Source organism: Saccopteryx leptura, chromosome 8 (assembly GCF_036850995.1).
Source record: "Saccopteryx leptura isolate mSacLep1 chromosome 8, mSacLep1_pri_phased_curated, whole genome shotgun sequence".
NCBI lineage: Eukaryota > Metazoa > Chordata > Mammalia > Chiroptera > Emballonuridae > Saccopteryx > Saccopteryx leptura.
In genome coordinates, this window is record NC_089510.1 from 30524950 (window position 1) to 30533200 (window position 8251).

Consider the following 8251-nt stretch of genomic DNA (forward strand, 5'->3'; position numbering starts at 1 on the left):
GGCCTGGCGTGTGGGGGACCCGGGTTCGATTCCCGGCCAGGGCACATAGGAGAAGCGCCCATTTGCTTTTCCACCCCCCCTTCCTCTCTGTTTCTCTCTTCCCCTCCTGCAGCCAAGGCTCCATTGGAGCAAAGATGGCCCGGGCGCTGGGGATGGCTCCTTGGCCTCTTCCCCAGGTGCTAGAGTGGCTCTGGTCCCGAAAGAGTGACGCCCTGGAGGGGCAGAGCATCGCCCCCTGGTGGGCGTGCCGGGTGGATCCCGGTCGGGCACATGCGGGAGTCTGTCTGACTGTCTCTCCCCGTTTCCAGCTTCAGAAAAATAGAAAAAAAAAAAAAAAAGACCGCAAACACAGCATGCAGTACACAATGGCCGTGGGGAATTTGGAAAAGCTTTCCGGAGCTAGGGCTTGAAAATTAAGTTTATTGTAGTTGGTTGAGAAAAAACAAGGGATGTGCAGTGAGAAGCCTTAGTGAAGGACTTAAAACCATGAGGAATGGCTGAGGAGATGCAAAGAATTTATCCGGGGGTAAAAGGGCTTAGGAGCCACGTGAAGGCTGTATTTACATACTGTGCTTGGGCACTTGACACAAAAAAAGAAATTAAACTTATTTTACTTCTACCCAGAAAAACATCCAAGCCCAAGTAGAAATGGCAAAACGACATTCGTCTCAATATTTGAATGAACTTGTGAATAATAAAGACTTTCTTTTTATTTTTTATTTTTATTTTTTTTGGAGGATGATATAGCTGTTCTCTGTGTACTGCTGCCTGTCAAAACACACTACCTTCTTGATGGGATGGTCTGTCTTACGTCCATTTCCCCCTTGTCAATAGACACCTAAGACTTTCAGGAGCCAGTGGGCCGTAAACTTTAAGGGAGGCTGGGCTTCTCCCCAGCTGCAGGATACCTCGGGATTGCGCTGAGCCAACCGCAGCGCCCACTGCTTTGTCATTAGATTAGGAGTGGACAGCGGCACAGTTCTTACTGATGAGATTGGAGAGGAAGGCTTTAGGAAATGTTTTCTTGATTTCTTCAAAAGACACATCAGGAAAGTGAAGGCTCTCTCTCTTTTTCTTTTGAGATGTGAAACACCATTGTATAAAAACGGGATGGTTGGAAATATGGCATTCATCCTGAATTGGTAGGGGTCAAAGCCTGCATCTGAGGAAGGCAGAGCCAGAAGATGGAGAGGCTAGATCGTGGATGAGGAGGATGAACCGTTAAATTATCCAGCCTTGGAATCATCATATAAAGTATGTCATTTATTAATATGCAATGTATTCAATTACACTCCATGTTAAAGTCAGTCACATTTTTCCTTCTAAAACCCAAAAAGCATCCTGCATTACAATTAACAGCATAGAACGTTGAAAATCTAAGGCTCTCATCAGAAAAGAACCAGAGATTCACTACGGTCTTACCAAAATGCCGGCTTTGAGAACTAAGTTTGAGTGAAAATTATTGACCTAATTTTCAGTTAGGAGATTTTGTTAGACACATTTTTGGTTCATTTTGTTTTTCCTCTACTTGTAGGAGAACTCACTGTAGAAATACAATATGGCTCCAGCAGCAGAGATGTCTGGGAAGTGCTGTGCTCTCTGTGACTCTCCGCAGTCTTCTGTGGGGCTGACTGCTCCAAAGCCACAATGCTGCCACCCAAAGCAAACATCGTGTCCCAGGAGGGAGGTTAATGAGTGCAGAGAGTGTAAAATACTGCCTGATATTATCTTCTCTCTTTTTTTTTTTTTTTTTTTTTGTATTTTTCTGAAGTTGAAAACAGGGAGGCAGTCAGACAGACTCCCGCATGCGCCCGACCGGGATCCACCTGGCATGCCCACCAGGGGGTGATGCTCTGCCCATCCGGGGCGTTGCTCTGTTGCAACCAGAGCCATTCTAGCGCCTGAGGCAGAGGCCATGGAGCCATCCCCAGTGCCCAGGCCATCTTTTGCTCCAATGGAGCCTCGGCTGCGGGAGGGGAAGAGAGAAGGAAGGAAGGGGGAAGGGTGGAGAAGCAGATGGGCGCTTCTAGGAATTGAACCAGGGACTTCTGCACGCCAGGCCGATGCTCTACACTGAGCCAACCAGCCAGGGCTGATATTATCTTTTATCTAAGAAATGTATTGTTCTTCCTAGTGGCCTATATGACTACCCACCATATGGTTTGGTTATTTACCCCCTTAATACTGTTAACCCCCTACAAGAATGGACGCTGTTCTGGTAGGAAGTGGGTTTTGTTCGGCCTGCCACCACAGGAAGCAGCTGCTTTGCCCATGTGTGTAAGTTTCTCCTTTTAAAGCTCTTATGAATTTGGATAAGGTCACATGTCAGTTCTTCAGAATCAGTCCTGAATTTAAACTTTTGGGGCTTGCCCCCAACACTATCCTCAATTTTATCTTTTGGATCAAACCATATCATGAAAGGGTTTTGTACTTATCCAGCCATCACACTTAACACCACAAAGTGCTCAGTAATGGAATAAATCTCCTGTATTGACTGTATAACTACCTTTCAGAATTAATTCCTGCATGGGTAAAAGATTAACTTTCTAATTCTTAAAATTTCTGCAGCTCTAAGAGTCTATGATATATCAACAGCAAGAAAAAATTGAGGCAACAGCAAAAGATGATTTAACAAATACTCTTCCCATGTGAAGAACAGCGAACTCTCCCTCTGATTTCTGCTAAATGTCCTTTTTATCTCTAAGGACCCTTACCATCTCCTTAAGCTTCTCATTTCTCTATTTCCTCCTCTGACCCCTCCATCTCATCCTCATTTTGAATGAAGATGAGTTTAAACCAGGGGTCTCAAACTCGCGGCCCGCCGAACAATTTTGTGCAGCCCGCAGACTAATCCACGAAGTTCAAAATATTTTGGATAAAATTAAGTAAGCCTAGGGGCCTACTTGTATTTTTCATTTCTCTAGCATCCTAGCTAGATATTAGCTTAGTTAACAGCAGTTGTGATGCGAACTACAGTTTCTGGTCGTTTTGTGACACTGAGTAAACTGCATGTACGATTGTGCTTGTTGTACTGATTTTTTTTTTGTTTTCAACTGCAGTGAGAAAAGTGTTGCGTAACAGTTGCCTTTTGTAGACCTAGTGCGGCCCGCCGAACGGCTGGGATCTTGCTCTGCGGCCCACATGCTGAGTTGAGTTTGAGACCCCTGGTTTAAACAGTTTGCTGGCACAGTTAGGTTCTGAGAAGTGTAAGGGATTCATAGTATATTAGGGGTCAACTACTATATACTGTCCTCATAGCTTAGAAAATAAGTCATAAATAGGAAAAATAACCTTTGTTTCATGTCCTTCCAAATGTAAGGAGTTCAAGGGTTCAGTAAGAATAATTCTTAACAAGAATAAATAGCCTGTCTCATGAACAATACACTTGTTGCTTCCAAGGAATGTAGCAATGGTCGGCAAACTCATTAGTCAACAGAGCCAAATATCAACAGTACAGCGATTGACATTTCTTTTGAGAGCCAAAATTTTTAAACTTAAACTATATAGGTAGGTACATTCCTTATCGAGGTAGCGCCCGCATGTGGTACTTTGTAAAAGAGCCACAGTCAAGGGGCCAAAGAGCCGCATGTGGCTCGTGAGCCAAAGTTTGCCAACCAGGGATAGGGAGTTATTTCTCAGGTAGGTTCCCGAGGACTCAAGACGTCAGTAATCTGTAAACAAAGTTAAAGAATGCTTATAAGACCATCATTCGTGTCAAAAAGTGTTCTGGGGGACATTCCTGCATGCTAGATCCTGACCACCTGTGTTCTACCATGTGATTAACTGCATGCTCAATAATTAATTACTAACCTCCCTGAAAGTATATAAACTGGCCAGTGAGCTGAGACCATTAAGGCAGTTTTTTGGACCCAAGTCCTCTGCCTTCTCAAGTTGCTCGCAATCTTGATTAATGAAACTCATACTTACTCCATCCCTGTCTCACATGAATTGGCGAAAAAAAAAAGGGGGAGGGGTGGACAACACGGCCCCCAGCTTGTTCTGGTAACAAAGGGACTGCTCCTTAGAGATAATGGTGACATGCTCTTCTCTTCTCACATTGCTTCTCTCTAAAGATTTTACAGGACCCACATTCTCATTTACATCTGAAAGGAGTAGCTTCATTCTGAGCCACATTGTTGCCAAAGTTCATTGAGAATATTGGCAAAAACAATACATTTACAAGAATCTTTTCTTTAAAAGCTGGGAAAAGCAAGAAAATTTGTTCTAGATTTGTCATCCCCAAGTCTAGGAAAGAACGTTAAGTCAGACTAATTTCAAAGTCTGAGACAATTCAAAAAGACTAGGTGTTTCTATTTCTCTCAGACCCTCTTCCAGTGAGAAGGTGATGATTTCCAGAAGTCTGCAGTTATGTTTCAGTCGTCTTTATGAAGTTTACAGGGCTAAACTGTATAAACTATACTGTCTTATTTTTTGCTTTTTTTTTTTTTTTTTTTGAGAGGAGGGGAGATAGTGAGGCAGACTCCTGCATATGCCCCACCAGGATCCACCCAGCAAACCCATCTGGGGCCAATGCTAGAGTACTGAGCTATTTTTAGCACCTGAGGCTGATAAGTTCCAATGGAGCTATCCTCGGGTCCTGGGCCATACTCAAACCAACATAGCCACTGGCTACAGGAGGAGAAGAAAGAGAGAAAGGGGAGAACGTAGGGGGAGAAGCAGATGGTCGCTTCTCCTGTGTGCCCTGACTGGGACTTTCATACTTTGGGCTGGCACTCTATCCATTGAACCACTGGCTGGGGCCTACTGTGTTATTTTTATACTCTTTTTTAATTTTGTTTTTCATTCACCATTCACATTCAATATTATTTTGTATTACTTTCATATGTACAGCACAGCTGTTAGACAACCATATACTTTACAAAGTGGTCTCCCTAATATTTCAAGTACCCACCTGGCACCATACACAGTTAACTACAGTGTTATTGACTATTCCTTATGCTGTACTTTTACATCCCTGTGACTATTTTGTAACTGCCAGTCTGTATTGTCTGTACTCTTCAGTCCTTTACCTTTTTCACTCAGTCCCCCAACCTTCTTCATACACACACACACACACACACACACACACACACACACACACACATACATAGAGAGAGAGAGAGGGAGAGAAGCGAAGGAAGGGTGAGAGAAGGAGGAAGGGAAAGAGGAAAGAAGGGAGAGAGAGAGAGAGAGAAGCATCCACTCAATGCTCCACTTAGTTGTGTACTGATTGCTTCTCATATGTGCCTTGACCAAGGATCAAGCTGGCAACCTTGGGCTTAAATCAGTGACCTCGGAGTTCAAAATGGTGACCTCAGTGTTCTGGGTTTATGCTCTATCCACTGTGCCACCATTGGGCAGACTATATTCCTCAGGCTCTGGGATTTGGGGCCTTGCTGACTAGTGTGATATTGTGATTTGTAATAAGAAATATATATTTGGTCTCAGTTCCTATTTTTGGCACAAAGCTCTTAAAACCCTTGGAATGTCCTAAGTGATGAGAGTGACAAGCATGTTTTTCTTTTAAGGTGTATTTGGACTGAACCCCAAGATGGGGGTTAGTTGCCAGGGAAACTAACCCTGTGATTACAGGGTTGAAACGTTCAGTCCCATGCCCAGACCCCTGGGTTCCCAGGGGGCGAAGGGCTGGAAACTGAGTTTGATCACCAATGCTCAATGATTTAATCAACCATGCCTATGTGAGGAAGTCTACATGAAACCCCAAAAGGAAGGATTTGAAGAGCTCCCAGGTTGGAGAACATGCGGACAATTGGGTAGAAGGCATGGTAGCTCTGAGCCCCTTCCCCTGCCTTATCGTACGCATCCCTTCCCTCTGGCTGTTCCTGAGTTATATTATTTTATAATAAACCAGTGATCTAATAAGTACATGTTTCTCTGAATTCTGGGAGCTGCTCTAGCAAATTAATTGAACCAAAGGAGGGGATCGTTGGAACCTACAACTGACCATATTTCTCCTTCTGTAAGATGCACCTGTTGTTTTTTTTTTTTTTTGAAAAATCTGGGGTCTAAATACTGGGTGCATCTTATACTTGCATTTTCCACTTTTTTGCACTTGTTTTTGCGCTCATTTTTGAAGACAGTGATTTGTCATCAGACACAGATGAGGACAAGCTAATGGATGGGAGTTTTGACAGTGATGAGGAGTTGTATGAATTTTATGATGAATAAAACTTGAGTTCAATAACTTTATGTAATACATTTTTTCAAACTTCAGGCCCCAAAATTAAGGGGCGGCTTATACATGGGAGTGTCTTATACATGGGAAAATATGGTAAAGTCACTAAGTCAGAAGTGACTTCTGATTGGTACTGGACTTCTGATTGGTACTGAAGTGGGATGAGTGAGAGAGTCTTATAAGACTGAGTTCTTAGCCTCTGGGATCTGATGCTATCTCCTCTTTTTTGTGCTTTTAAAAAAAAGTATCTTCAAGCCTGACCAGGCGGTGGTGCAGTGGATAGAGCGTCGGACTGGGATGCAGAGGACCCAGGTTTGAGACCCCGAGGTTGCCAGTTTGAGCGTGGGCTCATCTGGTTTGAGCAAAGCTCACCAGCTTGGACCCAAGGTCAGTGGCTTGAGCAAGGGGTTACTTGGTCTACTGTAGCCCCACAGCCAAGACACATATGAGAAAGCAATCAATGAACAACTAAGGTGTCGCAATGAAAAACTGATGATTGATGCTTCTCATCTCTCTCTGTTCCTGTCTGTCTGTCCCTATCTATCCCTCTCTCTGACTCTCTGTCTCTGAAAAAAATAAAATAAAAAGTATCTTCAAGATGGGACTGGGAAATAATACCTGCCCAATTTATTTTCAAAATGTCTTAGAAAACAAAAATGTTAATAAACATATACTAGGGCCATATTAAAGTCTTTGGACACTCAAAGTCTCAAAATGTTATAGAGATCATTCCCACTATGCAATTCTATATAAAATAATAGTAAGCCATCATATAAGTGGAAGAGAGATCAGCAAGATCCTGATTATTTTCACATGACTTCTGAGGCAGGGTAATGAGAAGCTAGAAAAATTCCTGAGCAAATAGAATGAGGAAACTGAGGCAAAATAATTACATAAAGCCAAACTATTTGACCAATTTACAGCCAGCTAGTGAATTGCAAGACCTTATCTTCCCTAAGAAAGGACACTTGAGAGCAAATGGTTTATACCTCTCCTCTCTGACCAGAGAATAAATAGCTTAAATCACCCTGGTCAAGAAGCTAGAGGACAGAGACTCAATTAATGCCATTTGTATCCTCCAAAGATGGATAAAAGTCAGAGGAACAAATAACAAAAACCCCGTTAGAGCCAGACAGACCCAAGATATAAGTAAAGCAGTAAAGCTGACCAAATACTACCAAACTTCCCTATATGCTCAGTTTAGTCATCACGATATAAAAATGCACTTAGCAAGCTGATGAATATTTTGCTGAAATCTTCCCCTAAGTTTCTTGCCTACAGAAGAGAGATAAAAACCCTCTAAACAAACACCTACTGTGAGTTCCCCCTAGAGCACGCCCATGCCCCTTCTTGGTCATGAACACTTTGCTTCCTTTCTCCTAAACTCTAGCAGGCTTCCCCAAACTACGGCCCGCGGGCCACATGTGGCCCCCTGAGGCCATTTATCCGGCCCCCCACCACACTTCCAGAAGGGGCACCTCTTTCATTGGTGGTCAGAAAGAGGAGCACTGTATGTGGCAGCCCTCCAATGGTCTGAGGGACAGTGAACTGGTCCCCTGTGTAAAAAGTTTGGGGACTTCTGCAAGGGTTCCCACAAGACTTGCAACTAGGAGAGCAGGGGGCAATGGTAGCTCGTTCTGGGTTTAGCCCCCGAACCTGTCTCCAAGGCCTCATTTTTCTGACTTTCCAGTGGGCTAAAAGCATCTCTGCCCTGGCTCACCGGTCACCGTGACCTTTACCTCCCAGTTGGCTAACAGGAGCACCCGCTTGGCTCCCTTCTTTCCTGTACTGTTTCTGGGGAGCCAGCCCAGCCCTGCCGAGGCTCTCTCACGCCCGCGCTGCTTCTACCCTAACCCCTTCCTTGTTTCACCATCCCCAGCGTTAATAAATGACCTCTCCAAACTGCCTGACTTCGTACTGTGAAATCTTTCCTGCACAAAGTCAAGAACCCACACACTTCAGGCCTAGTGGAGGCAGGCTTGCTCCAGGCCCAGTCCTTGTCGTCCTTGTCTGGTGACACTTCTGTAGTTCGAAAATAGAATTTTATGTGTGTGT